This window comes from Lingula anatina, chromosome 2 (genome assembly GCF_051362555.1).
Source record: "Lingula anatina isolate TDL-2025a chromosome 2, LinAna3.0, whole genome shotgun sequence".
In the NCBI taxonomy this organism is placed as follows: Eukaryota; Metazoa; Brachiopoda; class Lingulata; order Lingulida; family Lingulidae; genus Lingula; species Lingula anatina.
Window position 1 is genome coordinate 31,078,992 of NC_141768.1, and position 26,534 is coordinate 31,105,525.

General features: G+C 35.8%; 2 long non-coding RNA genes across 2 annotated transcripts; both read left to right on the plus strand.

Moving 5' to 3' along the window:
• Nucleotides 1–1,561: 1,561 nt before the first annotated feature.
• LOC147763575 (uncharacterized) lies at nt 1,562–2,717 on the plus strand. The gene is made up of 3 exons (XR_015332664.1): nt 1,562–1,661; nt 2,015–2,088; nt 2,621–2,717. It is a non-coding gene; the product is annotated as an uncharacterized LOC147763575 (long non-coding RNA).
• A 2,036-nt stretch (nt 2,718–4,753) lies between these two features.
• Nucleotides 4,754–5,854, plus strand: LOC147763576 (uncharacterized). Its single transcript, XR_015332667.1, has 3 exons — nt 4,754–4,853; nt 5,207–5,280; nt 5,787–5,854. It is a non-coding gene; the product is annotated as an uncharacterized LOC147763576 (long non-coding RNA).
• The last annotated feature ends 20,680 nt before the right edge of the window (nt 5,855–26,534 follow it).

Sequence of the window (26,534 nt, forward strand, 5' to 3'; positions counted from 1 at the left end):
CTGCATATATTCATTATTAATGATATGTTTTCTGATTTCAGCCTAGACAAAGTTATGTTTCTGGATTATCATCTCACTGAGGACAGCTAAACTCATCTGATCACTACCAAGAACTAAAATGTGGCAGCTTAAGTACAGGTCTGTGTAATAATGATATTACTATACTGGTGATTCTCTTCAGTCCCCCTTTTGAACACCACTTACTTTAATATATGTTCAGAGTGAAAAGGGTTAATGTGAACTTTGGGGGGGGGGGGCTGAGCAAAAATCTGTCAGTTTTTCAGATTGACAAAATTTCATGTATACCTTTTGATGCCTGTGCACTGTATGTGTGTGTCTGATATTTTGATCACTGCGTATGTCTGTTTTATCGCTATATGCGTTTATCATAACATAATAATATATTTTGATCACTGTGTGATATCTGTGTTGTAACCAATGTATGCGTCTCCATATATTGGTTATTTATGATATGTTTTCTGATTTTAGCACAGATGAAGGTGTGTTTTCTGGATTATCATCTCACTGAGGACAGCTGAACTCGTGATCACTATCAAGAACTACAACATATGGCAGTTTCAGCACAGGTCAGTGCAACAATGATATTACTGTACTGGTGATTCTCTTCAGTCCCCCTTTTGAACACCACCACTATATATATAGTATCTGGAATATTATCATTTTGTAAAAGTGTCACAAAGATCCCACTTAGTTTAATATATATTCAAAGTGAAAAGGGTTAATGTGAACTCATAGATGGAATGAGGGGGGTGCTGGTGAAAAATCTCTGTCAGTCTTTTGAAGTCTTTATATAAACAAATTTTCATTGTTATATTCTAATGCTAGTGTACTAACTGTCTGTTGTGACACAGTATGTGTATGTATATATTCTGATAACTGTGTATGTCTGTTTTATCGCTATATGCGTTTATCATAATAAAATAATATATTTTGATCACTGTGTGTTATCTGTGTTGTAACCAATGTATGTGTCTCCATATATTGTTTATTTATGATATGTTTTCTTATTTTAACACAGATGAAGGTGTGTTGTCTGGATTATCATCTCACTGAGGACAGCTGACAACATATGGCAGTTTCAGCACAGGTCAGTGCAACAATGATATTACTATACTGGTGGTTATCTTCAGTCCCCCTTTACAACACCATCACTATATATATATATAGTATCTGGAATATTATCATTTTGTAAAAGTGTCACTTAGATCCCACTTAGTTTAATATATGTTCAAAGTGAAAAGGGTTAATGTGAACTCATAGATGGAATGAGGGGGGTGCTGGTGAAAAATCTCTGTCAATCTTTTTAAGTCTTTATATAAACAAATTTTCATTGTTACATTCTAATGCCAGTGCACTAACTGTCTGTTGTGACACAGTATGTGTATGTATATATATTGATAACTGTGTATGTCTGTTTTGTTGCTGCGGTGTCTGTGTTTATCATAAAACAATAATATATTTTGATCACTGTGTTATATCTGTGTTGTTACTACTGTATGTGTCTGCATATATTCATTATTAATGATATGTTTTCTGATTTCAGCCTAGACAAAGTTATGTTTCTGGATTATCATCTCACTGAGGACAGCTAAACTCATCTGATCACTACCAAGAACTAAAATGTGGCAGCTTAAGTACAGGTCTGTGTAATAATGATATTACTATACTGGTGATTCTCTTCAGTCCCCCTTTTGAACACCACTTACTTTAATATATGTTCAGAGTGAAAAGGGTTAATGTGAACTTTGGGGGGGGGGGGCTGAGCAAAAATCTGTCAGTTTTTCAGATTGACAAAATTTCATGTATACCTTTTGATGCCTGTGCACTGTATGTGTGTGTGTCTGATATTTTGATCACTGTGTATGTCTGTTTTATCGCTATATGCGTTTATCATAATATAATAATATATTTTGATCACTGTGTGATATCTGTGTTGTAACCAATGTATGTGTCTCCATATATTGGTTATTTATGATATGTTTTCTGATTTTAGCACAGATGAAGGTGTGTTGTCTGGATTATCATCTCACTGAGGACAGCTGACAATATATGGCAGTTTCAGCACAGGTCAGTGCAACAATGATATTACTATACTGGTGATTATCTTCAGTCCCCCTTTACAACACCATCACTATATATATATATATATATATATATATATATATATATATATATATATATATATATATATATATATATATATATATATATATATATATAATATCTGGAATATTATCATTTAGTAAAAGTGTCACTTAGATCCCATTTATAGTTTTATATATGTTCAAAGTGAAAAGGGTTAATGTGAACTCATAGATGGAATGAGGGGGGTGCTGGTGAAAAATCTCTGTCAATCTTTTTAAGTCTTTATATAAACAAATTTTCATTGTTACATTCTAATGCCAGTGCACTAGCTGTCTTTTGTGACACAGTATGTGTATGTATATATTCTAATAACTGTGTATGTCTGTTTTGTTGCTGCGGTGTCTGTGTTTATCATAAAATAATAATATATTTTGATCACTGTGTTATATCTGTGTTGTTACTACTGTATGTGTCTGCATATATTCATTATTAATGATATGTTTTCTGATTTCAGCCCAGACAAAGTTATGTTTCTGGATTATCATCTCACTGAGGACAGCTAAACTCATCTGATCACTACCAAGAACTAAAATGTGGCAGCTTAAGTACAGGTCTGTGTAATAATGATATTACTATACTGATGATTCTCTTCAGTCCCCCTTTTGAACACCATCACTATATATATATATATATATATATATATATATATATAATATCTGGAATATTATCATTTAGTAAAAGTGTCACAAAGATCCCACTTAGTTTAATATATATTCAAAGTGAAAAGGGTTAATGTGAACTCATAGATGGAATGAGGGGGGTGCTGGTGAAAAATCTCTGTCAGTCTTTTGAAGTCTTTATATAAACAAATTTTAATTGTTATATTCTAATGCTAGTGTACTAACTGTCTGTTGTGACACAGTATGTGTATGTATATATTCTGATAACTGTGTATGTCTGTTTTATCGCTATATGCGTTTATCATAATAAAATAATATATTTTGATCACTGTGTGTTATCTGTGTTGTAACCAATGTATGTGTCTCCATATATTGTTTATTTATGATATGTTTTCTTATTTTAACACAGATGAAGGTGTGTTGTCTGGATTATCATCTCACTGAGGACAGCTGACAACATATGGCAGTTTCAGCACAGGTCAGGGCAACAATGATATTACTATACTGGTGATTATCTTCAGTCCCCCTTTACAACACCATCACTATATATATATAGTATCTGGAATATTATCATTTTGTAAAAGTGTCACTTAGATCCCACTTAGTTTAATATATGTTCAAAGTGAAAAGGGTTAATGTGAACTCATAGATGGAATGAGGGGGGTGCTGGTGAAAAATCTCTGTCAATCTTTTTAAGTCTTTATATAAACAAATTTTCATTGTTACATTCTAATGCCAGTGCACTAACTGTCTGTTGTGACACAGTATGTGTATGTATATATATTGATAACTGTGTATGTCTGTTTTGTTGCTGCAGTGTCTGTGTTTATCATAAAATAATAATATATTTTGATCACTGTGTTATATCTGTGTTGTTACTACTGTATGTGTCTGCATATATTCATTATTAATGATATGTTTTCTGATTTCAGCCTAGACAAAGTTATGTTTCTGGATTATCATCTCACTGAGGACAGCTAAACTCATCTGATCACTACCAAGAACTAAAATGTGGCAGCTTAAGTACAGGTCTGTGTAATAATGATATTACTATACTGGTGATTCTCTTCAGTCCCCCTTTTGAACACCACTTACTTTAATATATGTTCAGAGTGAAAAGGGTTAATGTGAACTTTGGGGGGGGGGGGCTGAGCAAAAATCTGTCAGTTTTTCAGATTGACAAAATTTCATGTATACCTTTTGATGCCTGTGCACTGTATGTGTGTGTGTCTGATATTTTGATCACTGTGTATGTCTGTTTTATCGCTATATGCGTTTATCATAATATAATAATATATTTTGATCACTGTGTGATATCTGTGTTGTAACCAATGTATGTGTCTCCATATATTGGTTATTTATGATATGTTTTCTGATTTTAGCACAGATGAAGGTGTGTTGTCTGGATTATCATCTCACTGAGGACAGCTGACAACATATGGCAGTTTCAGCACAGGTCAGTGCAACAATGATATTACTATACTGGTGATTATCTTCAGTCCCCCTTTACAACACCATCACTATATATATATATATATATATATATATATATATATATATATATATATATATATATATATATATATATATAATATCTGGAATATTATCATTTAGTAAAAGTGTCACTTAGATCCCACTTATAGTTTTATATATGTTCAAAGTGAAAAGGGTTAATGTGAACTCATAGATGGAATGAGGGGGGTGCTGGTGAAAAATCTCTGTCAATCTTTTTAAGTCTTTATATAAACAAATTTTCATTGTTACATTCTAATGCCAGTGCACTAGCTGTCTTTTGTGACACAGTATGTGTATGTATATATTCTGATAACTGTGTATGTCTGTTTTGTTGCTGCGGTGTCTGTGTTTATCATTAAATAATAATATATTTTGATCACTGTGTTATATCTGTGTTGTTACTACTGTATGTGTCTGCATATATTCATTATTAATGATATGTTTTCTGATTTCAGCCTAGACAAAGTTATGTTTCTGGATTATCATCTCACTGAGGACAGCTAAACTCATCTGATCACTACCAAGAACTAAAATGTGGCAGCTTAAGTACAGGTCAGTGTAATAATGATATTACTATACTGATGATTCTCTTCAGTCCCCCTTTTGAACACCACTTACTTTAATATATGTTCAGAGTGAAAAGGGTTAATGTGAACTTTGGGGGGGGGGGGCTGAGCAAAAATCTGTCAGTTTTTCAGATTGACAAAATTTCATGTATACCTTTTGATGCCTGTGCACTGTATGTGTGTGTGTCTGATATTTTGATCACTGTGTATGTCTGTTTTATCGCTATATGCGTTTATCATAATATAATAATATATTTTGATCACTGTGTGATATCTGTGTTGTAACCAATGTATGTATCTCCATATATTGGTTATTTATGATATGTTTTCTGATTTTAGCACAGATGAAGGTGTGTTGTCTGGATTATCATCTCACTGAGGACAGCTGACAATATATGGCAGTTTCAGCACAGGTCAGTGCAACAATGATATTACTATACTGGTGATTATCTTCAGTCCCCCTTTACAACACCATCACTATATATATATATATATATATATATATATATATATATATATATATATATATATATATATATATAATATCTGGAATATTATCATTTAGTAAAAGTGTCACAAAGATCCCACTTAGTTTAATATATATTCAAAGTGAAAAGGGTTAATGTGAACTCATAGATGGAATGAGGGGGGTGCTGGTGAAAAATCTCTGTCAGTCTTTTGAAGTCTTTATATAAACAAATTTTCATTGTTATATTCTAATGCTAGTGTACTAACTGTCTGTTGTGACACAGTATGTGTATGTATATATTCTGATAACTGTGTATGTCTGTTTTATCGCTATATGCGTTTATCATAATAAAATAATATATTTTGATCACTGTGTGTTATCTGTGTTGTAACCAATGTATGTGTCTCCATATATTGTTTATTTATGATATGTTTTCTTATTTTAACACAGATGAAGGTGTGTTGTCTGGATTATCATCTCACTGAGGACAGCTGACAACATATGGCAGTTTCAGCACAGGTCAGTGCAACAATGATATTACTATACTGGTGATTATCTTCAGTCCCCCTTTACAACACCATCACTATATATATATATATAGTATCTGGAATATTATCATTTTGTAAAAGTGTCACTTAGATCCCACTTAGTTTAATATATGTTCAAAGTGAAAAGGGTTAATGTGAACTCATAGATGGAATGAGGGGGGTGCTGGTGAAAAATCTCTGTCAATCTTTTTAAGTCTTTATATAAACAAATTTTCATTGTTACATTCTAATGCCAGTGCACTAGCTGTCTTTTGTGACACAGTATGTGTATGAATATATACATACACATACACAGTATGTGTATGTATATATTCTGATAACTGTGTATGTCTGTTTTGTTGCTGCGGTGTCTGTGTTTATCATTAAATAATAATATATTTTGATCACTGTGTTATATCTGTGTTGTTACTACTGTATTTGTCTGCATATATTCATTATTAATGATATGTTTTCTGATTTCAGCCCAGACAAAGTAATGTTTCTGGATTATCATCTCACTGAGGTCAGCTAAACTCATCTGATCACTACCAAGAACTAAAATGTGGCAGCTTAAGTACAGGTCTGTGTAATAATGATATTACTATACTGGTGATTCTCTTCAGTCCCCCTTTTGAACACCACTTATTTTAATATATGTTCAGAGTGAAAAAGGTTAATGTGAACTTTGGGGGGGGGGGGGGGGGGGGGGGGGCTGAGCAAAAATCTGTCAGTTTTTCAGATTGACAAAATTTCATGTATACCTTTTGATGCCTGTGCACTGTATGTGTGTGTCTGATATTTTGATCACTGTGTATGTCTATTTTATCGCTATATGCGTTTATCATAATATAATAATATATTTTGATCACTGTGTGATATCTGTGTTGTAACCAATGTATGTGTCTCCATATATTGGTTATTTATGATATGTTTTCTGATTTTAGCACAGATGAAGGTGTGTTTTCTGGATTATCATCTCACTGAGGACAGCTGACAACATATGTCAGTTTCAGCACAGGTCAGTGCAACAATGATATTACTATACTGGTGATTATCTTCAGTCCCCCTTTACAACACCATCACTATATATATATATATATAGTATCTGGAATATTATCATTTAGTAAAAGTGTCACTTAGATCCCACTTATAGTTTATATGTTCAAAGTGAAAAGGGTTAATGTGAACTCATAGATGGAATGGGGGGGGGGGGTGCTGGTGAAAAATCTCTGTCAGTCTTTTTAAGGGGTCAAGGATATTAAAAGTACGTCTTAAACTCGATTTTTAGTTTTTTATACGTTAGAAATAATCAATATTGTATCTAATACTCAATTAAGTTATATTTTTGCAACACGGACTAAAAATATACATTTGGACGAGTTTTTCTACCTGTCCGTGGCAGCCTTTAGGCTCGGCCTCCGTTGTCAAGCACCGTTACTATGGGGGGGCGGGGCAAGAATGGTTGTCTAACTTGTCTTCAGCTGTTACGCGTGCACTGGCAGTTCATAAGTCTTACGTCAACTAAACTGAGATTATATTGTTTCCATTTTTTACATTGTTAACAATATATTAAATTTTTTCCCTTAGCGTCTCAATCACGTCACGTCAAGATCACACTTGAGCTGCTGAGAATTCGTACAACGTCTGGAATTTTCAGAAAAAAATCGTTAGGCAATCATTTTATTCACAATAAAGATCGTAACAGCAAGCAAGTTTATAAATAATATTGCCACCCAAAACATTTTCAAACTCGCCTATTACGGTCTCGGCACTCTGTGGCATCGTGGCTGATACGTACCCACATTCGGCCGTTTCTCGGAGTAATTCTTTCTTTGCTTTCTCCATTTTCACGTCTTGGTGTGTAGAGCGGCGTCCACGCACGACGGGTGGCATAAAATTGTCGACACTGTTGTAAAATTAAGAAAAGAAAGCAATGTTGGCACTAAAGGTGCAATTTTTGCATTATTTTCAGACTCAAAAGTTTCAGTAACAAAATTGAAGGTGTTCAAATCCATTAATAGGAATACGTATTGCCTCCATCGCGCTTTTCTCATTTACAACAGCATACTACAATAGCATACTATAATAATATTTTGATTCGGAATATATTTACGATTTTATTGCTATATATCCAAGGCAACAGCAAAGTTACATATTTTAACGTTCTTATTTCTAAATCAAAATGGAATAATGTAGCTTATGAGTTTCTCCGTCACTGAAATGTTCCTTTTGTATTTTTTTATGTCATCATTCCATTATGACTGCATCTGAGAACTCCTCATTTGCCCTATTATACCATCCAGGTATTGTTTGAAAAGTGACGCAAGGGAGCGTAACTCGGGCGTAGTTAAGACGATCAGTTTTTGTCTTGGTGCAACGGGCGTAAGTAGGGAGAGTAAACCTGGCGCACGGACGCCAGGCGTTGCGGTTTACGACAGTCGTAGCCGAGTAAATTTACGCCCTGTTGGTGCAACCGGGCCCAGGGCCCAGTTGCACCAACCGGTCGTAAGTGAGGCGTAGCAGTTGTTACATTCTAATGCCAGTGTACTAACTGTCTGTTGTGACACAGTATGTGTAGACCTCGACCCCGGATTATGGAACGATATTTGACGTTTTTCAGCTTTGCACAGTCTGTGTATAAAAATGAACGTAAACTAACCTCTAATACTTTGCATGTAGCTACGATAGAGCTTTATTTACTATCGTGTAAAGCTTAATCCATATGATTGGGGTTATTATTGGAGAAAAACGCTAAAATAATGGTTAACTTCGTGTTGTTCTCAAACCCCGGATTATGGAACAAAACCGGAAGTGCGCAGATAACGTCGCGTCAGTGTGTGTTAGATAAGATGCAAGGCAATATGTAGTGCAAGGGGTCTATAAAAGACAATAAAACGATGAATGCGCTTTATATTGCGAATATCAATGAAAATAACAGCTGTTATTATTCATATTAAGTTGGTCTTTTATTTTTAAACACAAATATTGCTGAATAATGGAATAGCCCACTCATTCACTACTGCCTTGAATCGGATTATGGAACAAAACGAGAAGTTGCCGCTACGTCGGAGTATCAAAGCGATGTTTAGTAGACAGATAATTTAAAATGCCAAATTGAAAATACTGTATCCATAATTATTAATTAAAAGAAAAATATTGATATTTCTCATTTTAAAACTCATCTATCATTCGTTTGGTCTGCCTTAAGTAAACAACGCCAGTAATCATTCAAAATAAAAGCTTTAATTCATGGTGACAAAAGTGGCAATTAACATTAACAGCTCACATATCATTAACAAAGAATTTAGCGAAAGTGTGACAAATGCAATAAACAAAAAATTTGCGGAGAACTCGCGTAACAATGCTGTAACTTTACAAAGAGATGAATGTATTCATCTTCCTGAAGAGTGCTGTGACTTTTATGAAATGAATCTAACCTTTAACTCCATAAAATGAAATCACTGCAATCATTCTAATATTACACTGTCTTGCCCTTCAAGAAAACAAATGAAGGGGCACAAAAGTTATGTACATTACTATACTATATCTCAAATCAAACATGCACTGCAACTCTGTTCACCATTTTTACGTTGCGTTGTGTGTAACGCACAAGAACATATCACTTGTATGTTTGTTTTGCGGTACTGATAAAAATAAACAATATAAATCTTTTTTTAATTAATTATAAAAAAAATAATAAAAAAGGCCTACTCTGAACACTGCCAGCAGTTATAACAGAGGAAAACATCCAAAAATGTCGGGGTTTTGGCGCAAGTAAGATGTTCTTGTGCGTTACAAACAACGCAACGTAAAAACTCATACACTTCCTCCCCCAACTCCGTGGTGCTGCATGTTGGTGGCTCTATCCCGTTGCAAATCCTGCATATCGGTGCCGGTCTAAAGGGTGTTCGTGGCGCCTCGTTTCCTTCCAGAGGTTCTACAACGACGAAATTTCCCTCTGCTACATTTCCCTCTGATTTCTTTCTTCTCCCTCCTTCCTTCTTTTCTTTTCTGCGCTTCACCTCCAAGGCCCTCTTTGCCTTTCGCTCTTGGACCTCGGCCTTCTTCCTCTTCCTCTCTTCGCCCGCTCTTCTTTTCTTCTCCTCTCTCTCCATCCTACGCTTAGCGTCATCTTCGGCTTTTCTCATTTTTTCTACAGCTCTTCTTTTCTTCTTTTCTTCCAAATCTTTCGCCTTTTGTTCTCTCCTTGCCTGCAACTCCTCTCGCTTTTTTTCTTTCTCTTCTCGTCTCTTGCTTTCTTCTTCTTCTTTCCGTTTTCTTGTGTCATGGGCCTCATCTGCGGTTAACACTTGAGCTTTTGTGTAATCAGTCCCTCTACGTTTCCGACCAGGGGCGCTTTCGGCGGGAAAGATCAACAACTTCGCAATGGTAGGGGAAATGGCCCCCATTTTAACCATTGGGTGCTCTGATATATTGCACACTTGGCCACATGTATTGCACGAGTATGGTAATTCCGTCTGTGTGGTATTGTCTGTCTTGTCTGTTGGGCGTCCCAAGTCGTCGTAAACTGTCTGCGTTGCCATGTCCCTCTTGTCATTGTCGTCTGTCTCGCATTCCATAAGCAGAGTACATACTGTCTCGGTCTTAATCGTCATATCTTTGTTTTCTATAAATTTTGATTCGTCAATTGCACTTTTGTCCAGTGGATATATACCTGTGGTTTTGAAGGCATTTTGCAATTTTAAAGGAGTAAATGCTTTGGCACGTGCCGATTTAAGTATTGCTGGGAATGTACCCTTACTAATCACCAAATTCTTTCTAAGTAGGCTTGCCGATTTGGCAATCTTTCGGAATTCTAACTTCACATCTTTAAACACCTGGTCCATAGGCTGCAAGTAGTGGCTCGTATGGCTGGGTATATTAAGCAGAATTACACCATTGTCTCTGGCACAGTCGATTAGTTCTTTTGATGCATGCGCCGCTAAATTGTCCTGAATTAAAATAATCGGGCCATTTCTTTCTGTATGTTTCAAGAAAATCTTTTGAAACCAATCTAGATATTTATCAGACTCAACGTATCCAGAGGGAGAGGAACCGTACACGGAGTTCAGAGGACCTTGGAACAAAGTGTCGTCGGCAGGTAAGCAGCCTTCAAAAATGATCATGGGCGGCAGCAGATCCCCCATTGCATTGGCACATTCCAAAACTGTAATATGGCCGGAGGAAGTGATCGACCTCTCGTAAGGAAAGGTCTTTCCTTTCGCAGCTACAATTTTTGTGCTTGCCTGAGACTGAAAATATGTTTCATCACAGTTATAGATGCAACCCGGTTTTCCTTCAAGATTATGCTTTACAAGCGTATCTTTGAGCAAAATGAAAAAACCATCCGCAATTGTTTTCTGTGACATTACCGCTCGCCCTCTGAAAAAAAGGGAACTTATCCATGTTAATGTGAAAAAAAATGGTTCATATTTATTAAATAATGTTTTCTTATTTTCCGATATCCGTTCTTATCTTTAGATGAAGACAATTTTTATTTTCTTATAATTTTCATTTATTTAGCATGGTTTTATTTTATCTCACAATATTGCACCTATTAATCTGCCCTGGTTTTCTTAGGGACAACTTTGGATGCCGATTCATGAATCGATTCCACCAGCCGTTCGACGCTGAAAAGTGCACATTCCTATTCTGACCAACAGCCATGGCAAATTTGCACACCAAGTCTTTGGTTAGTGGAAACCCCCAGTCACTCATTATAAGGCAGTAGTCGACCAGCGCGGCCTCATCAGAGTGACTGAGGGCCAACTTTTCCATGACCACCTCTCTTGAGAGCACCTGTGGTATATTTAAGAAAAAGAGAAGAAGAAGAAGATACAAGATAGAGACAGATGAAATAAGAAGATTTAAAGAAAAAACTTCTAGTAGAAGGCGTAAACCTAATAAATGATTGACAAGTTTAACACTGGGTCAGCTTCCGAGAGCCGAACGCGCACAAAAGTTAATTAATCCCCTTACACCTTTTAGTAGGCGGGACAGACATTTAAGCTGGTCAGGCTGACAGCAATCTAGTGAGACTCCCCATGGGGATAGATCAATCTAAATATATGTGGGAATGCAGTCTAGGGTAGCTATTTTGAATTTTTTATTTTCATCAGAACAAAGATCAAACATGTGTCATTTGTATACATGAAATATGATTATAAAGGGTCGTCTTCGGCACGTCAAACATACGTGACGCCTCTGATAATGAATAAGAGTCCTCTCTCACGGCACTGGTAGCAGCATGTAAACACTCGGGATCATATAACTTTCTCTTCGGCATGCTGAAATTCATTGTGCATGAACAAGGTCAGTAACGATATTTTCACTCATAATGTCCAATATAAAAAGTCAATATAAATTCTTATTTTGTGGCAACAAATTTATTTAAAGTCACAAGCGGCGTGAGCCTAATAGCGCTTGGAGCATTCTCTAGCGGCAGTTTACAGTGCACAGAAAGGGCACACTGCGATGGCAAACATCGCAGCCATTTTTATGAGATCATGGAATACTTCAACTTGTTAGGCCTACTCTTGTAAGTGGATGTTTTGAAAATTATTTCAATAAGCCGAGAACAAGAAACACAAACAATAAGAGATGAGACAAGTTAGGCTACAACACTTATAGCAGTAAAAGACGGCCGTGTTTACGTCCACAGCGATCGATGTATCTACCCGTAACCAGTATGAAAAAGTTAGAAATCGAGATCGGAAACTGACAGTAACAAGTGCAGACGAGAACGGACGGTAAACGACTTTAAAACTTGTTTGAATAAACGTAAGTTCAGTATTAATTTTATCAAATTTAAGAGCAACGAACTTTCAAACGCTAACACTTCAATTGTATCAGGTCGTAACGTGCGTCTGCATAGCGCGTTTGATACATTGTAGCAGAAGCTTGAAACTTACGTGGAACGGGGATTTTTTTATGCTCTGCATGCTGGGTAAAAAGGGCAAACTTCCAGTTTTGTTCCATAATCCGGGGTCGTTCCATAATGCGGGGTCGAGGTATATGTATATATTCTGATAACTGTGTATGTCTGTTTTATCGCTATATGCGTTTATCATAATATAATAATATATTTTGATCACTGTGTGATATCTGTGTTGTAACCAATGTATGTGTCTCCATATACTGTTTATTTATGATATGTTTTCTGATTTTAGCACAGATGAAGGTGTGTTTTCTGGATTATCATCTCACTGAAGACAGCTGACAACATATGGCAGTTTCAGCACAGGTCAGTGCAACAATGATATTACTATACTGGTGATTATCTTCAGTCCCCCTGTAGAACACCATCACTATATATATATATATTATCTGGAATATTATCATTTTGTAAAAGTGTCACTTAGATCCCACTTAGTTTAATATATGTTCAAAGTGAAAAGGGTTAATGTGAACTCATAGATGGAATGAGGGGGGTGCTGGTGAAAAATCTCTGTCAATCTTTTTAAGTCTTTATATAAACAAATTTTCATTGTTACATTCTAATGCCAGTGCACTAACTGTTTTGTGTGACACAGTATGTGTATGTATATATTCTGATAACTGTGTATGTCTGTTTTGTTGCTGCGGTGTCTGTGTTTATCATAAAATAATAATATATTTTGATCACTGTGTTATATCTGTGTTGTTACTACTGTATGTGTCTGCATATATTCATTATTAATGATATGTTTTCTGATTTCAGCCCAGACAAAGTTATGTTTCTGGATTATCATCTCACTGAGGACAGCTAAACTCATCTGATCACTACCAAGAACTAAAATGTGGCAGCTTAAGTACAGGTCTGTGTAATAATGATATTACTATACTGGTGATTCTCTTCAGTCCCCCTTTTGAACACCACTTACTTTAATATATGTTCAGAGTGAAAAGGGTTAATGTGAACTTTGGGGGGGGGGGGGGCTGAGCAAAAATCTGTCAGTTTTTCAGATTGACAAAATTTCATGTATACCTTTTGATGCCTGTGCACTGTATGTGTGTGTCTGATATTTTGATCACTGTGTATGTCTGTTTTATCGCTATATGCGTTTATCATGATATAATAATATATTTTGATCACTGTGTGATATCTGGGTTGTAACCAATGTATGTGTCTCCATATATTGTCTATTTATGATATGTTTTCTGATTTTAGCACAGATGAAGGTGTGTTTTCTGGATTATCATCTCACTGAGGACAGCTGAACTCGTGATCACTATCAAGAACTACAACATATGCAGTTTCAGCACAGGTCAGTGCAACAATCATATTACTGTACTGGTGATTCTCTTCAGTCCCCCTTTTGAACACCACCACTATATATATAGTATCTGGAATATTATCATCTAGTAAAAATGTCACTTAGATCCCACTTATGGTTTTATATATGTTCAAAGTGAAAAGGGTTAATGTGAACTCATAGATGGAATGGAGGGGGGGGGGGTGCTGGTGAAAAATCTCTGTCAGTCTTTTTAAGTCTTTATATAAACAAATTTTCATTGTTATATTCTAATGCCAGTGCACTAGCTGTCTTTTGTGACACAGTATGTGTATGTATATATTCTGAAAACTGTGTATGTCTGTTTTGTTGCTGCGGTGTCTGTGTTTATCATTAAATAATAATATATTTTGATCACTGTGTTATATCTGTGTTGTTACTACTGTATTTGTCTGCATATATTCATTATTAATGATATGTTTTCTGATTTCAGCCCAGACAAAGTTATGTTTCTGGATTATCATCTCACTGAGGACAGCTAAACTCATCTGATCACTACCAAGAACTAAAATGTGGAAGCTTAAGTACAGGTCTGTGTAATAATGATATTACTATACTGATGATTCTCTTCAGTCCCCCTTTTGAACACCACTTACTTTAATATATGTTCAGAGTGAAAAGGGTTAATGTGAACTTGGGGGGGGGGGGGGCTGAGCAAAAATCTGTCAGTTTTTCAGATTGACAAAATTTCATGTATACCTTTTGATGCCTGTGCACTGTATGTGTGTGTCTGATATTTTGATCACTGTGTATGTTTGTTTTATCGCTATATGCGTTTATCATGATATAATAATATATTTTGATCACTGTGTGATATCTGGGTTGTAACCAATGTATGTGTCTCCATATATTGTCTATTTATGATATGTTTTCTGATTTTAGCACAGATGAAGGTGTGTTTTCTGGATTATCATCTCACTGAGGACAGCTGAACTCATGTGATCACTATCAAGAACTACAACATATGGCAGTTTCAGCACAGGTCAGTGCAACACCACCACTATATATATAGTATCTGGAATATTATCATTTTGTAAAAGTGTCACTTAGATCCCACTTAGTTTAATATATGTTCAAAGTGAAAAGGGTTAATGTGAACTCATAGATGGAATGAGGGGGGTGCTGGTGAAAAATCTCTGTCAGTCTTTTTAAGTCTTTATATAAACAAATTTTTATTGTTACATTCTAATGCCAGTGCACTAGCTGTCTTTTGTGACACAGTACAGTTTTGTGCAGAGAAGATGCCATTACGGATATGCTTACTTCAAAAACGATTAACTTGTCTTACGTACGCCCCTTTAGAGGACAAAAGAATTGTGTGAAAGTCCGTAGGCTACAGGACAATGCCGACTTACGTACATCTTACTCACATCTTACGTACATCTTACACACATGCAGCGATGAGTAAGAAGGGGTGGGCTTACGCAAATAGGGTGACGGCGGGGTGTTTCTCGCCTTTCGGCAACACACAATCATGTGTGAAAACAGGCGTGATATATGATCCCGCTTAATTGTGGGCTATTAAATCGTCCTCTGTTGCGCTGCGACGCGACCCTTTGCCCTGGTTAGAATGGGATGTTAAAGAGTTATTCACATTGATTTACTGATTTCTTGTAAATGATACCTTTGTCAATGAGTCGATGATACGTCACTGTGTTGTGGTCTATAATACTGCAGGTCCAGTTTCCCCACTAACTGTGATGCAACCCAGGCATAACTTTGACTAAGTGAGTCAGTGAGCCGACTTTAAAATGTCAAAAAAAAAAGAAATAAATAAATAACATTTAAACTCAAAATAATTTCCCTTTTTTCACCGACGTCCGACTAATCATACTGTTCAATCGGAGTAACATAAATGCGAAAACTCGTAATAAGTTTCACGGCACTTTCACGTCACATGACTCTGTACAAATTTAACGAAGGCCATTTGTGCCAAGGTAAACGCTTGGTTCATTTCCTCTAGCTTCCGGTTTTTAAGCCAATCAGTACTTCGTTGACATTTTACACTACACGTACGACTACATGTGTCAAATTAATGCAAAATGGCGGGAAAGTGGGCTGGAATAGCCGTCTTGATTTAAGCAGGTATTTGACCACTGTTGTGTGGCTCAGTTTATAGTGAAGGAGGTTTTATATCTTGTTCTGCTTGCTTGACTATCGCCAGAGGCTTAAGGTGTGAATATCACTGTAACACTACCTTTGTTAAACGCACAATTACAGGCCAGTCATTATCGGTGGGGGTGAGGGGGGGGGTTAAACGCTACATCTATTATTATATTACAATATTTAGAGCCTGTGTCGGCTTTGACAAGAGTCAGTATGGTGAACAATTCTAGATTGTAAAGAGGTGCTAATGGTAATCCGTAATTATGCCGTTTCTGTAGCACGTCCCTCCCTCCTTGATTTTAGTTTGCTAACTAGTTGATACCCTATTTAGCGCAGTCTAATTTTAAGAATGTTGTGTTTTTTTTTTTTACCCGTTAAAGCAACGTCCAATCCTATGTAATGAACATCAAACTTACAGATCACACCAACAGCATAACATTTTAACGGAATCTCTTTCTGTAATGTTTGTGTTAATTGGTGGTGGGAAAAGTCTTATTATTCAATGATTAAAATAATTGTAGAAATAGGGCTACATGTAGTCGCACAAAAGCACATTCCTTAATACTGGGATCAATTCCAGGGTGTAGGGTTTCGTATATTTTGTAACTGCACTATTATCTTACCAACTTTGGACAGCTGGCTAGCAGACAGCTCCGTGCTTTAGATTTCCTCTTGGGATGATAATTTCACTGTTGTCAGGTGCTGGTTTCGTATCGGCAGTTGCCGCAGGGAGCGTGATTGAAATCAAACTTGGCACATCTTGAAAGTTTAAGTCGCACAAAAGATTTTCAGGCGACACTTTGAATCAGAGCTGCCACGTAAGCTAACAGTTTAATTACTGCAACGTACAGGTAAATTGAGAGTTCCAATAAGATCGCCATCTTCCTATCTCTCCATCAACATATTTCTTGAGACTGCCTTTATTTTCGTTCACTGTTCAACAAGGATAATTATCAAACGAAGAACATCGTATGAAGAAGGGATTTTTATTTATTATTTTATTCATGAAACGATAAGAAATCTGCTCGTTTCAGCAGAAGAACGGGAATATAAAACCATTAATTTAAAATAAAGTTCTTTGAAAATTACAATTTAAAATAAAGTTCTTAAAAAACTGCTTGCTTAAATCATTCCATCAAGATGCATGAGAACTAAATCTGGATCGAATAAGTTGTATGAATAATGTCATATAAGAATATTTGCTATATAAATATATGCCAGACATTTCCTTTATTGCGATAAATAAAATATTCTGATATAAATTCGAAAAAAAAACCACAGAAGAAACATCCTCGCCAGTAATAGGTGCTGGTTACAGTCCGTATCGGTAACGTATAATGTGACAGAACGAGCTTGCATGCACCAAACCAAGCAAAGTTCAACCAAAAAAATTGTAACATTTATTGGTAATGATAGCCGGTCAGATTCCATGAAAACATTATATAACCATGCTGTAGTATTTGATCATTGTGTGGACACATATAAATTATTGTGATGGTACATTTATGCTGCCTGCAAGTTCCTTCAGTTAAGAAAAACCCTTAACTATGGTGAATATTAATGGCTTAATACAAGAGCAGTTTTTATATGCTCGCACTCGCCCTGTTTTAAAGTTGTGGTTCATTAGTAAGACATTGGTACCAAAGAAAACAGCTTAATTCAAATGAAGGTCTTCAAACTAATATGTAGAAGCGTTAAATCCAGTTGCCGTTAGGATATTTCTTGTAACGAAATTGTAATGACGATAAGCGAGCATTGATATTCATCAGAAACCAGGTGAGATCGTTGATTAGGGAAGGTGGGCATAAATAATGGAATAATGGTGCGTGGGTAAAGCCATAATTCGACGTACAAGTCACTGGATATTATCGTCGTCGTTTTAATCTCCAATTGAATACTCCGCGCCGCTTCAAAATTAAAAGAAAAGAAAAAAAAACGCGTTTGGATAGATTACCCGGTCCCTGTTATTTTTTGTGATCGAAAAGGTTAGGGCAAAGCCAGGTTAAACTGCAATCAATTATACTCTCAAAATTTATAATAATGTGAGCATTTCAATGTAATAATTTGAGCTGAAATTGATACCTAAAGGAAAAACGTAAAATGTGCTGTCTTATTTGGGTTATGGTTCCTTTATTTTCAATATTCAGAATCAACAACACAGGGAATTTCAAAATCTACAACACAATTTACAGCAAAATAAAAACTGTTACTATGTGCGCAGCAAAAACGCCTGTTGGAACTATTTTAGGAGTGACATTAATTTGTAACCGAGCCTTGAGAACCAAGACATCGTGAAGAGAGAAAATGCTATCTTAATCCTAGGTCCCAACTACGTTTTGGACGCACGGTTTTTAGGTTTCTTGCGTCCGTCTAGGGAGTAGCTTAATCGCAGGGAGGGAATCAAGTAAAGCCTAGGTCCCAACCGAAAGTATGGGCTGCTATGTGTGGTCTACGGTCAAAAAATGGGGGAAAAGTTCGTGCGTGAGGAGCACGTCCATCGTGCGACTCTTGGAGGACGCAAACAGCACGTAGAAACTTTTCGACCTGATCAACAGCCGCTTCGTGCGATCTTGCTTCGTCCTAGCCGGACGCAAGGAACCTAAAAGCCGTGCGTGGAAAACGTAGTTGGGACCTAGGCTTAACTTTTCGACATGATCAACAGCCGCTACGTGCGATCTTGCTACGTCCTAGCCGGACGCAAGGAACCTAAAAAACCGTGCGTGGAAAACGTATTTGGGACCTAGGCTTTAAATACTTACTGAAGGACGAATACAATGAAAGCGTGCCACATATAGATGAACAATGATTGTGTGCAGTCGGGCAGATAAGCGGTTGGGACTTGGGAGATGACAATTAAAGCTGTCACTCAGCAGCATCGGTAGAGGGAGAGGTGGCAATTAAGGCTGTCACTCATCACCTTAAACGAGGCCAACTCAACTAACTTCCCTTACCCCAGCTGACTTACTCTAAGCATTGTGTCCTATTGTGTTTACCCTGTAATTATGTGCAATTTGCGATACGTAAGTTTATCCATATCCGTAATGTCACCTTCTCTGCACAAAACTGTATGTGTATGTATATATTCTGATAACTGTGTATGTCTGTTTTGTTGCTGCGGTGTCTGTGTTTATCATAAAATAATAATATATTTTGATCACTGTGTTATATCTGTGTTGTTACTACTGTATGTGTCTGCATATATTCATTATTAATGATATGTTTTCTGATTTCAGCCTAGACAAAGTTATGTTTCTGCATTATCATCTCACTGAGGACAGCTAAACTCATCTGATCACTACCAAGAACTAAAATGTGGCAGCTTAAGTACAGGTCTGTGTAATAATGATATTACTATACTGATGATTCTCTTCAGTCCCCCTTTTGAACACCACTTACTTTAATATATGTTCAGAGTGAAAAGGTTAACTTTTGGGGGGGGGGGGCTGAGCAAAAATATGTCAGTTTTTCAGATTGACAAAATTTCATGTACACCTTTTGATGCCTGTGCACTGTATGTGTGTGTCTGATATTTTGATCACTGTGTATGTCTGTTTTATCGCTATATGCGTTTATCATGATATAATAATATATTTTGATCACTGTGTGATATCTGTGTTGTAACCAATGTATGTGTCTCCATATATTGGTTATTTATGATATGTTTTCTGATTTTAGCACAGATGAAGGTGTGTTTTCTGGATTATCATCTCACTGAGGACAGCTGAACTCGTGATCACTATCAAGAACTATAACATATGGCAGTTTCAGCACAGGTCAGTGCAACAATGATATTACTGTACTGGTGATTCTCTTCAGTCCCCCTTTTGAACACCACCACTATATATATAGTATCTGGAATATTTTCATTTTGTAAAAGTGTCACAAAGTTCCCACTTAGTTTAATATATGTTCAAGGTGAAAAGGGTTAATGTGAACACATAGATGGAATGAGGGGGGTGCTGGTGAAAAATCTCTGTCAGTCTTTTGAAGTCTTTATATAAACAAATTTTCATTGTTACATTCTAATGCCAGTGTACTAACTGTCTGTTGTGACACAGTATGTGTATGTATATATTCTGATAACTGTGTATGTCTGTTTTATCGCTATATGCGTTTATCATAATATAATAATATATTTTGATCACTGTGTGATATCTGTGTTGTAACCAATGTATGTGTCTCCATATATTGTTTATTTATGATATGTTTTCTGATTTTAGCACAGATGAAGGTGTGTTTTCTGAATTATCATCTCACTGAGGACAGCTGACAACATATGGCAGTTTCAGCACAGGTCAGTGCAACAATGATATTACTATACTGGTGATTATCTTCAGTCCCCCTTTAGAACACCATCACTATATATATATATATATATATAGTATCTGGAATATTATCATTTAGTAAAAGTGTCACTTAGATCCCACTTATAGTTTTACATATGTTCAAAGTGAAAAGGGTTAATGTGAACTCATAGATGGAATGAGGGGGGTGCTGGTGAAAAATCTCTGTCAGTCTTTTTAAGTCTTTATATAAACAAATTTTCATTGTTACATTCTAATGCCAGTGCACTAGCTGTCTTTTGTGACACAGTATGTGTATGTATATATTCTGATAACCATGTATGGCAGCATTCTCAATGAATTAAGCCAGGCTTTACAAATCCTGAGACTAAATATGGCGGACGTACATGAAAGGAAAACCGCCTAATCTTTTAATAGTCTCTCATACGCCTCCCCACACGTCGTCCCTGCGGGGTACAGTAATTAAATCTCGGCTCCGTTCGCCATGCGGAAGCTACCTGAGAAATATTAAGTGCGCATGCTCGTTGGTCTTGGGTCAGGGGCCGTATTCTCGAAAGGTTGTAACTTACAAATTCTTGCAACTTTTCATGTAAGTCCGATCGTTCACGTAAGTTGGTTTTCTCGAAAGTTTGTAAGTTACAAACTCTTGTGTAAATATGCACGTAAATTTAAAACTGCTTCCGAGCTGTTGTAAGTCGCTACAAAAAGTTGTACGCATGCGCATTTGGTGAAAAGTCGAGGAGAGAGTGTTGTCTGCTGAAATTTTATGCTCGTGTTTATTGTTGGATATTTTTGACAGCAAGTAAAATTATTAAACCATGGATCTATTATTATAGGCGAGAAAGGTTATCCTTTCGGATATTTCAGGTTAGTTGCCTAATGTTAATGATTTAGATGAGAACAATACGTTTATGTCGCTCACGTAATCGCAACATGGCAGTTTGGTGGGGTGTCCGAATTTTTAAATAAAAACGAAAACTTGTATTTTTCAAAGAACGTGAAAGAACTATAAGAGCTGCGCGAAAGCCAAGTTTATGAGCTTTTTGGTGATATAAGGCACTTCAGTTGTTACTCAAGATTAATAAATTGAGCCACGGTTGAATTTCAGTTTTTGAATCTTCGACTTTTTTTAGGATGAAGATACAAGTTTAGTCAGTGAATAAATTAAAATTATACCAAAACACCAAGTTTAATAGATGCGGTTTTGTTTGGAAGAAAATTGGCTTTCTACTAATGTTTAATGTCTGCTGTCATTATATTGTTTTCAAAAGTCCTGTGGTAATTTGTCGTCAAGGTGTATCTGAAAATCGCCATTTATATCAGCAATTCTTTAACTCAATTTCTTATGCCTCTATTCCATACATGTGGCAGAGCAAATATATGTCTTCTACATCACTAAAAAGTCCGTTTCAAATGCTTTAAAATGATATGCTGTACAGCATGTATCAAAAAGTATCGAGAGCCTGCCAAAGGATTTGAAACATGTAGAAAAAAAATGTTGCAATGTTGACCCCCTTTCCGGTGACGTTGTGACCTCGATCAGCTGATGGCTGTATTTAAAACTATACAGTTCCATTACTTTTATTTGTAGGTTCTGTAAATAATAATGAATTGGCAGCATTCAGTGATGATTATAATGACTTATCATCTACTTTCGAATGATTTTAGGAATTTAAACAGTAATTTAACTAATTTGAAAGGCTTGGTTTATCTATTTAAACGAAGGAGATCCAGTTCAAATAATGAGGTAATCATCATTGATGGAAAAAAACAAATGACTTAAAACTGTTTAATACCCAAAAAGACTTAGTAGTAATGTGTGGGCTAGTGAAAGATTGTACATATTGGCATTTGTAATAGTATTCCACGTCCACTTGGCTTTCCTTGCATAACACTGTACTTATTAAAAAGTTAAAAGTAAATTCTAATTTAGAATAAACTGACACTTGCTTAGGTTACACTTGATAATGACAATTGTAGCCGTTTCTTGCTACTATTTTATTTTGAAATTGATTCCATATTGCAAAATAAATTCCCTGCATTTATTTAGTACGATGTACTTCCTGCAGTCCTAGGCAAAATAAAACCAGAATACACCTTAATTAAATCTTTTGCCAAAGGAATCACTGCTTATATTCATTATTAAACTTTCCTCATGAAATAAAAATGTTTAGTTTTGTTTAGTTTTGTTACAATAATAATAATGAATGTAAAATGATTTATTTATTTCATCACAATAATAACAATGATAATAACTTTAAGTTTAAATGCTTATTATTTTTTAAAAAGCATGCTGGAACATTTCTCTTTTATGATGCTTGTGCACACACTCACACATACATGCACGCACAAACAAGATTGTGTCTCTTTCCATCAAATATATTGCTTATTATGAATTATTTTGGGGTTTGTTTTGAATAAAGAATTCTTTTGCATTTCTTATCACAATTTTTATGGCTAAAACTAAAATTACATGTACTGTACAGTGAATTTCATTCTATTTTCAGGTAACTGAATTATTCAATTTGAGTAAACAAATAAAAACATCTTATAATTATGCTTTGAAATATATTTCATCTGTGGCTTATAATTAATATTCACAGAACAAGTCAGTTTTAGGGATAACTACCACCTTTCACTTTATATTTCATTTTTTATGAGCTATCATGGATGATTGTATAACTTTCTATGATTAAAGTGCGCAAAGTCAAGATTCATACCGGAGCACTAAGGACAAATTCAAGGATTTTATAAGAATTTTGAAACTTAAATTCAATTACTTTTCAACGGCTCTCTGAATGCAAATGAGAACAATGTACTGTACAGTCACTCATAAGTTTACATACCAAAGGGAAAAAAAAACAAGAAATATATCATTTAAATTAATTTTTTACACACTGGTGATGAAACATTACATCTACCTTCAAACAAATCTACCTTCAAACAACAGAGTTACACAATTCCATGTGTTTGATACAACCACGTAACCCAAATTTTCTTTACTTCTCTATAGCTAGTAATGAACATCCAAACTCCAAAACTCTACATTGATTTAAAGGACACCATCTCATCCCTATTAAATACCAGTGTGCTGCAAACCATAGCATAGCACTAGGTAAAATATATCAAGTTTGTGGTCCAAATTTTTTCAAGACTGAAAACTGAAGGACAAAACAGGCACCTTATCTGTTGTTAAAATACTGAACATAGGCTTCTCTTATGGCTTTGGCATCGTACTGTCTCATGTCATGTCCTGGTTGGTATCCAATATGATTTCGATCATCCTCCACCAAGTCCATCCACTCCTGGTCAAAGCCTTCATTGTGAACCATGACAAGATTATGCAGTGTAAAGCATGCTAGGATCAGCACTGGCACAAATTCAGTTTCAAAATTTAGCCTTTGTTGAAGTATTTGCCATTTCCCTTTGCATCTACCAAAACACCCCTCAATGCACAATCTTCCTTGAGAGTGGCAATAGTTGAAGTTCGGTTGTGCTTGAGAAAGGACACCAAACTCTGAAAATGTTTTTAACAGCCAAGGTTTGAGGGGATAGGCAGGGTCACCTAATATCAAAATCGGCACTTCTACTCCATTTATCAGTCGACTTGTCGGGGGGAATAAAGTCCCACTTTCTGCCTTTTGAAAGATGTTCGACTTTGCTAGTACTCTGGCATCATGCACTCGGCCTGGCCAGCCTGATACCACATGCAAGACTCTTAGTTCATGATCACATATCACCTGTAATGGAAAGTTGAAAAATGTATGAAATGTGACAAGACTAAAATAACATAATTATAAATGCTGCTTCTAAAATCCAGTGAAAAATTGCCAAATATTAATAAGGGTCTGAAATAAAACCACCAACATTTGAATCATGTTCCAAGACTTTCATAAAACACAGATTTAGCACCACCAAAATGTGTGGCTATGTACTGAGAATACTGTTAACTGTGTATTTGTAAATTATGGGGTGGAATAGGTGTAACTGTACTTAGTGGGCAATGTTTGGTTTTGTATGAAACGAGGCCTCTACAGAGAATCCTGCATGTTGTGTATTTATTATTCTTTAACTGACTGACAATGGAATAAAAACTTTTTCTGTTGTAGTAATCGGTCTTGTGTTCGCTTGGAGCAATAATGGGCACGTGTGTTCCATCAATAGCCTCTTCACATTGTGGAACACCCCATTTGGCCTCAAATCCCTCCACAATGTTTTGTAGTCTTCTCCCAGTAGGCATCTGAATGAACTTAGGAGAAAGATGGGTGGCTATTGCCTGCACAGTTTCTCGGAAAATGTTGCAGGCTGAAGATATCCCAACTCCAAACAAATGACCAATGCTTCTGTATTCCATACCAGAGCCACATATCCAGAGAGTCACTGCAACCCTGAGTTCTACTGAATGACATCTAGGAAAAACAAAAATTGTTGTTATTGTACAATGTTATGTAATGACAATTCCCCAGTTTGGGTTATGAATATAAAAATATTTGGGCTTATAATTTTCAATCACGACAGTGAATATCCCTGATATTGTTCCATATCAGTTGCACTACTGTTTTGTTATTTATTTACCACCAACTTTGGAATTACACAATTTTGTAAAAGAAAAAAAAGTAACAGTTTATGCTTAATTACCCATATGCTTTTTATATATAACAATAATGCAACATGACTGTATAATTGACAGTAGTCTGTACCCTTTAGATCAACAAGAAGACACCACTGTAATATTTAAACTATAAAATGCAAACTTTATGGACTCTTTATGCAAACTTTATGCATTCTTGTTCTTTCAGTTATTCATCAAGCATATACTGCCACTTACGTACTTTCTGTTGGAGTTTTTCTCCAGAAAAGGTCTAAGTTCAAGGCAAAGATACTGGAATGTTGCTCTTTTCATTCGGAAATTTTCCATCCAATCTCCATCCGTAAAATTCCGATTCACTATATATTCCCACCAGTGGCTTGATCTAAAATATAATTTTAAAATTTTACATCAAGATGAAAAAAATCCAATTCTGACTGTCCAGAAAAGACTTTATACATCCCCAGAAATGCACTGCATGACGTCACGTTTAGCCCACTGCGCATGCGTGCACTTTTAATGAGATGCTAGATTGCCATAGGAAAATGAATGGGTTCGCAATTCGTGGGTAATTCGTGATAATTGACAAACTAACGGTCTGATGCCGATAGACAGCAACGCTGTGCTATGCTTCAAGCAACTCCTGACCAAATATCGCTAGGGTTTTTTAACAAAATTCTGTTGTACACACGTACTAAGAAGTTTGCCGTGTATTGCCTAGCCTACTCTCAGCAAAACGCACAATTTTTCAGAAATAGTGATTTTAGACGGTAGATTCACTCAGAAACAAAGGCAAACTCATTCGTTGCCGATAGCACCAGCAGATAGCAGCACCATATAGAGTCTGATTTAAAACTTTCATGACAATTGAAGAATTTTTACCACTGTACAATGGTGTCCAAAAAAAGCACTTGGCACAAATGTGAAACTGCCCAGTGCAAGGCCAAGAATTCAATCAGTATTTCCAATCATATTATCAGATTCTACATAAATTGACTGACAATATCACTACTCAGTATTTAACTAATTTCTTAATCCAAAATTCCTATCATCATTTAATAATAATGCTAAATTCTTCTTTCAGATTGCTATTTATTTTAAATTTTAATGCTGCAACTGTTCCAAAATAATATTGTAGTAAAAGAAAAATGCAAATAAGAAGTGGAAGACCAATTTTACCCACATTATTCAATTATTTGAATGTAAAAAGAATAAGATCACGATTTAACAAATTAAAATAATCTTTCATGAACTCTTTCATGAATAACATATTTAACAAAATTAAAGTTATAAATTAGTGGTAATGGCTTATTCTGGAATATATGACCTCTGCGCATCATCAGTACCTGACTTGGTACAGCATAGTTACTACTTGGATACAGAGTTTGATTTAATAATGT